Source organism: Rhinoderma darwinii, chromosome 10 (assembly GCF_050947455.1).
Source record: "Rhinoderma darwinii isolate aRhiDar2 chromosome 10, aRhiDar2.hap1, whole genome shotgun sequence".
In the NCBI taxonomy this organism is placed as follows: Eukaryota; Metazoa; Chordata; class Amphibia; order Anura; family Rhinodermatidae; genus Rhinoderma; species Rhinoderma darwinii.
The window spans coordinates 15,341,428-15,350,345 of record NC_134696.1 but is presented as its reverse complement, the minus strand read 5'-3'; the positions used below and the strand labels follow the sequence as shown (position 1 = coordinate 15,350,345).

The 8,918-nt window shown below is 40.1% G+C and overlaps 1 pseudogene; it reads right to left on the bottom strand.

Moving 5' to 3' along the window:
* Positions 1-3,405: 3,405 nt before the first annotated feature.
* LOC142661685 (nicotinamide N-methyltransferase-like) lies at positions 3,406-5,273 on the bottom strand (annotated as a pseudogene).
* Between the last annotated feature and the right edge of the window lie 3,645 nt (positions 5,274-8,918).

The window sequence follows — 8,918 nt, the reverse complement described above, 5'->3', positions numbered from 1 at the left end:
CCCCAGCTAACACTAAGCCTCGCCTTTGTAATGGACGCTGTCAATCAGGTGGTAGTAATAAAATAAAATAAAAAAACAAAGACATAGAAAAAATATTTTATTGAAATAAACCCCCCCCCCCAGACAACACTCATTAACTATTTTATTGATAATAAAAAAAGCTGTCATGGAAGTAGTCCACGAATCTGACGTAGTCCAACGACCAAACCTGTAAAAAAACACAAACACAACAAAAACTATTAGTAACACATGTGGTAGGCTTAAGTACAGGGCCCATGTGCGATACTGTCTGTCAAGGTAGGCTTAGATACAGGGTCCAGCAGACAGTAATCTTATACAGTACATGTGGTAGGCTTATATACAGGGGCCATCAGACAGGATCACACATGGGCCATGTATCTAAGCCTACCATGTGTTTATGTAAGATGCTTAGATACAGGGCCCAGCAGACAGGATCACACATGGGCAATGTATCTAAGCCCACCATGTGATTGGCTTAGATACAGGTCCCAGCAGACAGCCTCACACAATCTGTGATCCTGTCTCATGGGCCCTCTAAGCCTGCCACATCGTAGGCTTAAAGGGATTGTCCAGTCCATAAACATTGATAGCCTATCCTCAGGATAGGCCATCAATAGCTGATGGGTCAGGGTCCGACTCCCCACCAATCACCTGTTTTGAAGGGGCCGCAGTGCTCGTACGTCAGCTGCTTCCCCTTAATTTCCCTTACTCGCTCACACTGTGAATCGCCGACACGGATTCACAATGTGAGCAAGTGACCGGAATGAAGGGAAAGCAGCTGTTGTACGAGCGCTGCGGCACCTTCAAAACAGGTGATTGGCGGGGGTTCAGGGAATCGGACCCCGCCAATCAGCTTCAGCAGACAGGGATATTAAACTTACCCTCATCTTCAGCCGCAGCGGATGTCCTGACACTTTCCAGGATCAGGATGCTGTGCGCGGCGCATAGCGTTGTGACGTCATGCGCTGCGCACCGGAAACAGGAAGGTAAGTACTATAGTAACTTTTTATTGATGTAGTGCGGCCCCTATAGTTACGCCACTGGTTCGCTGAGAGGTCCCGCATCACTCCGGTTCTCTGAATGGCTGTAATTTTAACAGCCGTTACGGGTGAACTGGGGCAAAACGGGCCCCCTTCCAGCCTCGGGCCCCAGGCACTTGTAAAGATTGCCCTTATTATAATCTGCCCCTGTGAGGGTAACTCATGATTTGACACTGCTCTACTCTGGGGACCAGGTTGTCTACAAATGAATGTGACGTGGAAGCCACAGAGCACCCACTCCTGCAAAACCATTAAAAGAGTGCGGTGAAGCAGAAGAGTCCTTGCACAGCTCTCTCCCTTCTGGCTGGATATTCACTTCTCCTTAAGGAGCAGGATAGCTTTTATGCCTTCTTAGCATGGACTGGATAGGGGTATAATTCATGTTGAGGAAGATAGGAACTGGGCTTGAGTCCTATCTTAGTTATTCTCTGAGGAGATGCTCAGGTGAAACAGCCTTCCTCTGCCTATGCCAGGTTGGATCTCCCTAGTTCACCACGAGTGGATGACAGTTTGTCAGGACACTCCTCCCTCAGAAAGTTCCAGAAGCTTCACCCAGAAGCCTCTCTGAGAGAGTGTCATGTTACCAACTCCCTATTAATTTATACATTTCCTAGACATAAAATCAACCAGTTGATGGCAGCAAAGAATAACCATCAAATCCCGAGACACTCAATTACCTTCAGTATGCAAATAGGAGCAGTGTGAATTATAAAATACATGAAATTAACATAGATTCCACGGTACCCAACAGATATCCTGTTATACAAAGACAACACATTCTCAGCCACCCGACAACCATTACCACAGCGGCTGGGACATGATTCCAGGGCACTCCAGCGCTATCTACAGGAGGGCTGTATGACACCTTCTACGGGTGGGGATGAATGGCGCTATCTACAGGGGTTGCTATATGGCGCTATCTAGAGGTGGGGCTGTATGGCGCTATCTAAAGGGGGGCTGTATGGTGCTATCTATAAGAGTCAGTATAGCATTATCTACAATGGGGCTGTATAACATTATCTACAGGGTTTTTATGGTGCTATCTACAGGAGGGCTGTATGGCACAATCTACAGGGGCTTGTATGGCGCTATCTGCAGGGGGGCTGTATGGTGCTATCTAATTGGGAGGCTGTATGTCACTATCTACAGCGGGTCAGTATAAGTATAGCATTATCTACATGGGGGGTTAAATGGCGCTTTCAAAAGGGGGTTGTATTGCACTATCTACTTATGAGTTTTATGTCGCTATCTACAGGGGTTGCTGTATATAACCTATAAAGTCTGGGGTACAATTAACACGACACATATAATTGAAGAAAATATAAACTTTATTTGAAAATTACAGACATTAAAAGATGAGTCATGCAGAGAATGAATAAAAACGTTCATCCAATGCAGAGGATATATGTACAAAATAATGTGAGTAACAAATGTAAGCGGTATATAGTTGTTTTACTGGAGCAAACAGACTAATTGAATAAATGGTAAGAACTATTGTGCAGACATGACATGAATGGTATAGTAATATGCACAAGGAAACTAAATCAATAATAGAGTCTAAGATTGAAAATACACCAGCACCCTGCTTACTAGGTAACACCCTGTTAAGCTTATGTAGGCAAAACAATGCAGGCAGATACCGCTCCAGAAAGGTTTAAATGAAGCAGCATGGAAAAATTAAAACAACAACATACCCATGATGATACCTCTGCAGAGAGAGACCGTCAGACCCGATGCGCGTTTCAAATGTTATTACCGCTGCTTTAAACTATGGGACCTTTTACACGGCCTGGCATGGCCCGTTAACACAAGTGCTGATCTTTTTTTTGTCAGGCCAAGTAAGACGAGGCCAGAAACACAAAGGGGAGGGGGATTTTTTACCTTATTATTTTATATATATGGAAATGTATGTATAAAATGTTTAAAAAAAAACATTACAAAAATTAATAAAATATGTTTAAAAATTAATAATCTTGTAAGATTCTACTCATAAATCAAGGTATGTAAAGTATATGAAGTAGATTAGTGCTCCCCTTCCCCCAGAAGTAAAGAACACAGTTTATTGCTATATACTTCTCTTTATTACGCTTCATATAAAGCAGGAACAGAAAAACAATGAGAAAGCAACTGATCCCAAGACTTCAGGCTCCTATGATGTCCCAGATGATCAGGGTCGTTATTGTCACTATTATCGAGGACCAGTCCGAGGCAGGGACCAAGAAAATACTGAACAATTATTTTTATGCTATTCTATAATTCACTAAGGAAGATTCAATTTGATTATTAGATATTTTCTGAAGATAAATGTATAAACAAATGACATGAAGACTTTGTAAGTTTCAACCTACTTCTCCTTGTGAGCTGCAATGAATATCATGGCCTTATAGTCATTAATGTCACTCACAGCCGTCCTCTCCTTGACCTTACAGTAATCAATGATAAAACCTTCTCCAACGAAAGATTTTCTGACAAAATCCTCATCATAACATATAACATGGAACGTGTCTTTCCCAATTTTGTGAAATGTTGCATCTAAAACCACAATTAATATGAGGCGTCCTCCAAGTTTCAGCAACCTAGAGAACTTCCTCAGATATCTGATGTAATCATCTTGATCTTTGCTGATAACGTCCAGGAGACCAGCAAAGATGACACAATCGGCTGGTGGTAAGACCAGCGGGTCTGTCATATTCTCTTTCTCCAGGTCGTATTTCACAATATGTTGAATGGCTGATCTCACTTTTTCTTCTTTGTTCTCAAACTGGTCACTGGAAAATAAAAAATACAAGGAAAGTGATTGTCCCACAGTCAACATCAACATGGTGGCTCAGTACTTAGCGCTGGACTATTGACTTGTAATACTAGAGGTAAAGCTTGAAAATAGCTGATGCACCAAGTATCAGGCTTATACTCCCTATGGATAAAAATATTTAACTTAGTGTATATATGAATTTTTACATCTGACTTCTGTATAAACAGAGAAAAGCTTTTTTGGAGTTTTTACCCATTCTCCCCATTATATTTATTATATCAGGAACGACAACAACATTCACAGTGGTTTTTCTATTGATATTTCGACAAATACGTCACCTGTTTTCTTCTTTCTCTTGAAGTGTTGATGTGTGGCCCCAATAAAATGCTCCTGTACGATCGTCCACCCATCTCTTTAGCTCCATGATGCATCTGTTATTGACCTTCAGCACTATGATGTTTTTGAAAAACTCACAGGCTGAATACAGATGATGAATGAAGGAACCAAGACTGAGGTCAATCAAGATATCGCCTTCAATATGACCTGCAGAAAAGTTTTTTTTTAAAATAATGAAACATCTAATATATTAAATCCCCATAGGTTTTGTGAATAAACAAGGACATATGTCTGTATCTCTTCTAGAAAATACTTTATTTTTACTGACCCATAAATTAAAGTTAACATTTTATTTATGCCATATGGTAAACGCCATAAGAAACGCAAAGAATAATGACAGAATTTTTGTTTTTTTTCCATTTCCACCTAGAAAAATGAACAAAAATAAACTAATTATTTATATGTACCCCAGAATGGGGCTAAAAAAAAACACATGGCGTCCCGCAAAGTTACCATATGGCTACGTCAAAGAAAAATAAAAAAGTTATTGCACTTGGAATGCGGCAATGTAAAAACAAAAAGTATAGCTTGGACCTGAAAGCCTGAAATAGGTTGGTCAATAAGGGGTTAAGTAATTAAACCCACAATTGGAATATTTTAGTTGTTCTTCATCATCCTAAAAAGTTTTCCAGGGTTTTCGAGATTACAGAGTTGAACACAATGGCGCTACTAAACCCTGTAACTCCGGTTTTTTTCCCATCATATTAAATGACCAGGGATTTACTTTCCTCCCTGTCATTTTCCAGATGACTGGGACAGTGTTGTTGCCCCCTCTGACCTCACACACGCCCAAAAAAAACAAATTTGCACAACTTATATTTAGTTGTTACAATTTTTTTAAAACAAGTTAAACATACAATAATATATGCGTCAATGTATCTTAGTACCTGAGTAATAAAATCAGGATACATACCCACTGTGAAAAGTTGTCTAAGATTATCAATGGGAAATTTCAAGAAGTCATCTCCAAAGACCATGTCAGGTTTATCTGAAAAGTAATGCTCCAGATATTATCTGGAATCAAAGTCATGTACATGATAGACCTTATGGGGACTAGAATCCATCATCTACTCTTGTATCACAGACGGGGTGACTACCTCTAGACCGAGGCACAAGGTCTTTATATAATTACCAGGATTCAATTTACAAAGTATGTTACTAAGAATAACTTATCACATGATGACTTATTATCTTCATGAGCCGGTCATGGGAACTTGTATTATAATAAATTCACATAGAGAAATAATGATCTTTAAATAAACAAATCTTATTATTAAAGTATAAATAAGACCAAATAAACCCCAGAAATGTGTCTGTATGTCAGGCAGTCATAGATTCTAAAATAAAAATAAAAAATATGCTCAAACATTGAATAGTGGTTTAAAGGAGTTGTCCAGTTTATACAACCCAACTTCATATACCCTATTAGGGAATTCAGAGCTAAAGGGGTTTCCCATAATCATCCACAGGATAGGCGATAAATATCCGATTGGTGGAGTCCGACCACTGGGAGCCCCACCGATTATGGGAACAGGTTTGCCTTGCTGTTACTGGGAGCCTCAAATGAATGGAGCGGTAGTACATATGCTCGGCCACCACTCCATTCATTTCTATGGAGCTGCCAAGCGCTATCTCCGGCAGCCCCATGAAAAAAGAATGGAGCATTGGCCAATCATGCGCAATACCGCTCCATTTATATGGGCCACCCAGGAGTGTAAATATTAACCCAGTTCTTGTGGTTGGTGGGGGTCCTAGCGGTCAAATCCAAACCGATCAGAGGAAAGGTGATAAATATTGATTATGGGAAAACACTTTTAAATATCCCATGAAGTATAGAAATTCTGTAAATTTCTGTGTTATTTGCAATGATTCTAGCATAGAAAAAAAATCCCTTTCTCTTTCCCTTCCTTTTTTGTGTGCTTCCTTGGAGAAAAGGCTCTGAGCAGAATCAGTCTTCTTCCCCCTCTGCCTGCTGACAATATAGCTCCTTCTTACTTTCCCTGCAGATAGGTAACATGGGATGCAGAGTGTGAAGACCTTTAGTGTGTGATATCCACAGTATGCACTCACTTAGAAACCAATGATAAATAATAAAATAAAAAAATCAAGACTGAGTGAACATGTACAGGGTTTATATCTGTATATCTGCTGTCAGGATTCAGAGCTTTATAGTCCTAACAAGATGAGAAAAAGCAGTCTACTAAGCTTAACTGCCATGCTACTGTAGAATCTCTGCTTCTTTCCTGACAAGCTGGACAGAAAGCTATTTCTATAGGTTGAGACCTGGCTGTGGGGAGAGTGACTGATCATGCTTGTCTACCAGCACTAAACTCATTAGGTGGATTTCCGCATTGCTATACACTTTAAACACCAGGTGGGGCCACAATATGAAGTTATATGTCAGCTGATGAAGTCAAATACTGATGAACAGTCACTCTCACACCTATTTATTAGCAGGGTGGCTGCTTAGTTTTATCACTGCATACAGATAAGGCTTCTCCCTCTTTGTAGCATTGTGGCTTGTCTGCATCCTGCTGGGAACTACTGTTTGAACTTGCCTTTGTATCAGTAAGTATGACCTTTTTCAGTCATTTAAATTTGACATATAGTGTGTGATAGCCACTGTATGCACTCCCTTAGAAACCAATGAAATATAATTTAAAAAAATTCGACTGAGTGGACATGTGCAGGTTTTATATCTGCTGACAGGATGCAGAGCTTTACAGTCCTAATAAGATTAGAAGAAGGAGTCTCCTAAATTGTACTGCCATGCTACAATAGAGGCTCTGATCCCTCCCTGTCAAGCTGAGAAGAAGTCTCCTATACTATAATGCCATACTACTGTAGAATCTCTGTTATTTCCCTGACAAGCTGGGCAGAAAGCTATTTCTATAGGCTGAGATCTGACTGTGGGGAGAGTGACTGAGCATGCTTGTCCACCAGCATTCAGCTCATTAGGTGGGCCTACACATTTCTCTACACTTTAACCGCTTTCCGACTGCCGGCTATATATAAACCTCCGGCGGTCCGGGTCCTTCAAGCCCGTGCCACAATGTATTTATGGCATGGGTTTTAGCTGGCTGCCCGAGCGATCGCTTTTGCTGCTTCTATCTTCTCAGATCTATTGTACACAGCGTTGAATGAGAGCACACAAGAAAATGGCGACAGCACACTGCGAACACTAATGCCACCTAAGCCGCTAAATACAAATAAATATGCTTACTGCTAAATCTACTTACAATAGGGAGGTTCTTAACGCACATTTTGATGAAATTGTGTGAGCCCACCTGCCACAACAAGGTGACCTCTATGAGGTGGGAACCTCATCTGCACATACACCCAGAACTGGGTCTAAACCCACTGCCTCTATTGTTCCCGGTGATCATGTGACTGGCCATATGATCGCCAGGATAACGTTAGTAGCAGACTGCTGCCGGGTCTAAGTAGACCCAGCACAGTCCAATTAGTGGCAAGAGTTACTATAAGAGGGCAGATTTCCCCTGTACCTGGTGCTGCCCAGTTACAGTGGAAAAATAAGGTAAAATAAAATACCTGCAAAAAAAACCTGTTACCCCCTGCCAATCATTTTAGTAATGCTAGCCCTGACCCAATTACCCTAATGCAGACATGTAATATATAAAAATGTATGGTAGATAATGACAATCACAAATAAAAGGTCTACTTTGGGATAAAACTATATTATTACCAGATTTTTTTTTTGCTGAATAGTAAAAAAGCATATTTTTCTACTATTACTTTCAAACTTTAAACCTAGAATCTCTAAAATAGCAAAAAGGATGTGTATAAAAATGACCTAAAAAGAAACCTGCGTTGTCTACGAAAAACACATCACAAAAATTTATTTGCTAGCCCAACAAATGAAAACGTTATAGCCGTTAAACGCATGCTAAAAATGGCTAAACTGTGTCTGGTCCCGAAGGCTCAAAATAGCCCGGTCCTGAACTGGTTAATAACCCGGTAGTGCCACACTATGAAAGTAAATGTCATAACTCTTATGAGTTATCGGATAATTGTTTTTTAACATCACGGGTCAAGGGACCCTTTTAACTAGTAGGCAAAATCCAGAGTGAACAACGTCTTTAAGAATTGATTTTGAACTGCTATTTAGTATAATGAGATAAGTGAGCGCTGAAAACAAGAATCCGTAAGAACTATATATTCCTAATTTATTATAAAACTGTAATAGCAATAACATTGATCGAAAGCACAGCAATAATCCCTTCAATCACAAAAAAATACTACAATAAACTGTAAAACTGCAACAAAAATAAAACATAAATAATAACATCAAATGGTAACCAGTTCTTTGATTATTCACTGCAAACCTCCTAATCAGACAGTCAGTGATGTGTGTATAACCAGCGCTATATACTCACGCTCCTCTATGATATTCTGCATCCCGCCCTGTGTAGTCTGGTTATGGACAGTGTGGCTGGGTACTCTGTGCCATCTTATTAGAACCAGTTTGGCTTGGCGCTCCGCGTAGTCTGGATGCAGATGTTGTGGCTGGACATCTTATCTTTTATACCTTATATAAAAACATTTATATAGTTTACTGGACACAAACAAAGCAAATTAACAAAATTCTCTGTAAATATCATCTGCCGATATTGAAAGTTTACTCTGTAGGTCGTCTACACGATCGCTCACAGGGAGGTATTCATAAGTGACATTGACCCAATCTGAGA